Source organism: Epinephelus lanceolatus, chromosome 17, assembly GCF_041903045.1.
Source record: "Epinephelus lanceolatus isolate andai-2023 chromosome 17, ASM4190304v1, whole genome shotgun sequence".
NCBI lineage: Eukaryota > Metazoa > Chordata > Actinopteri > Perciformes > Serranidae > Epinephelus > Epinephelus lanceolatus.
Window position 1 is genome coordinate 38,204,336 of NC_135750.1, and position 2,214 is coordinate 38,206,549.

Consider the following 2,214-nt stretch of genomic DNA (forward strand, 5'->3'; position numbering starts at 1 on the left):
ATTGTCTATCTGTTTGTTATTTGTTTTACATATTATGACGTATGTGTTCCTGTTGTTGTTTGCTATTTGTTGTTTTACATATTATGACTTTTGTGTCCCTGTTTTTGTGTTTTTTAATGGCCTGAGGTCTTTTTAACCTCATGCCGGAGGACTGCAGTTGAAAATTAGCCTTTGGCTAACACCGGCACATTTACAGCAATGTTCATTAATGTGCACTGTCCTCTAAATAAATAAATAAATCAACAAGGTATGTATTGAGTTACATGTAAATAGTGCTACTATGTACACTCATTATATGGTTTCTCTCATTTCAGAAAGAAACAAGCCAACATTAGTGACTTTGCTTTGAAGAAGGTCTGCACACCACAGCAAGCAGCACTAACTGATGATATCCTGAATATGCTGGTAACTGACATGAGGCCACTGTCAGTGGTGGAGGATGAAGGATTCAGACAAATGATTCACATCCTCAACCCTAGTTACACTCTTCCCTCGAGGGCCCATTTTACCAAACTGATGGAGAAGAAGTACAAGCAGACATTCCAAGCAGTGAAGAGTGGCATAAAAGCCACCCAGAGCGAAATTGCTTTCACCACTGATGTTTGGACAAGTGAAGCCATGGAAGCCTACCTTGGCATTACATGCCATTACATTGGAGATGACTGGAACATGAAGTCAATCTGTCTTACAACCATGCCACTGGAGGAAAGACATACGACATCCAACATTGCAGAATGGTTGGAGGAGGTAGTAGCCAGGTTTTGAAATTCCCCTTAGCAAAATTATTTCTATTGTGCATGACAATGGAGTCAATATTGTGGCTGCAACAAAAGTACTTGAGGAGAAGCATGAGTGGTCCTCAGTCCGTTGTGCTGGCCACCTTGCAGCTGGTGATCTGAAGCACTCAAGCATCGAAAAAGTAGTTGGGGCTGCAAGGTGTCTCGTGGAACACTTTAGAAAAAGTGAGCTAGCCTGTAACAAACTGAGACAAAAACAAAAACAAATGGGAACACCTCAGCACAAGCTTGTTCAGGATGTAAGCACTAGATGGAATAACACATTTTATATGATTAGCTGACTGCTTGAGCAAAGGTGGCCTGTAACTGCCACGCTGTCTGACTCGACTGTTACACAGAGAGGCAAACAGTACCTTTACTTAAAAGCCAGCCAGTGGAACCTGCTTGAAGAGCTTTCCACAGCTCTTAAACCCTTTGAATGTGCCACAGTGTTTTTTTTTGAGTGGGGAGAAATACACCACAATCTCTGTAGTACCTCCACTTGTGAAGGGGCTAATGAAGTCCACCCAGTGCTGTCTTCGAGTCAGCGGCAGTGCAGGCTTTCCAAGTCACTGCTACAGAGCAGCTTCAACAGCGATGGAAGAAGGAGACTACTTTCTCTGACACAGCAGCAAACACGGTGATCCTTTCCTCCCCCCTGGACCTGAGGTTCAGAAAACTGAAGTCTCTAACACCTGAGCAGGTCTTAGAAAGGTCAGCTGTTTAAACCATTCAGCTACTTTAAGCTGAAGTCTTACACAGGTTTTTGTTTTGAAAACAAATGTAAAGACCTGCCAAGTGCACTTTATAAAATTTATTGTTTTTCATTTTATGTTTTTGTTTGTTTAAATCATTTGGCTCCTTTTAAAATGGAAGACTTTAACAGGTTTTTGTTTAGAGGAAAAAACTGTAAAAAGACATATATGTGACATGATGTAACATATACATTTGCTTTGTTTCAATTTGCAAGTTGTTTGAAAGAGCAATGTACAAGAAGATGAATACGTTTTTTGAATAAAATGCTAGAAAGGACAGAAATGTATTTTTTGACTTTTTATCTGATTAATAATCAATACAATTGACAGATTAATCGATTACACACATATACATATATATATATATATATATATATATATACATATACATATATATGCGCTTCTCAAGGCATTACAAACAGAGAGAGGGGGAGAGAGACAGAGAGAGAGAAAGTGAGTGCAGTGTCCATAGCTGTCTTCATTGATCAGTCCCAGCCGTCCTCTGTCAGCCTCTTCACTCAGTTTCTATGCAAATGCAGCAGTTCATTGTCCAGAACATGTGATGCTTTTGTATGGACCAGCTTGGACTGATCACTGCCTGACAGCTTCAATATGTGTGTGTGTGTGTGTGTGTGTGTGTGCAGACTTTATCATTATGGTGGGAGGACCCAGACCCATCCCTG

General features: G+C 40.5%; 1 pseudogene; it reads left to right on the top strand.

Annotated features, from left to right (window-relative positions):
• Positions 1–414: 414 nt before the first annotated feature.
• Positions 415–1,503, top strand: LOC144458440 (E3 SUMO-protein ligase ZBED1-like; annotated as a pseudogene).
• The last annotated feature ends 711 nt before the right edge of the window (positions 1,504–2,214 follow it).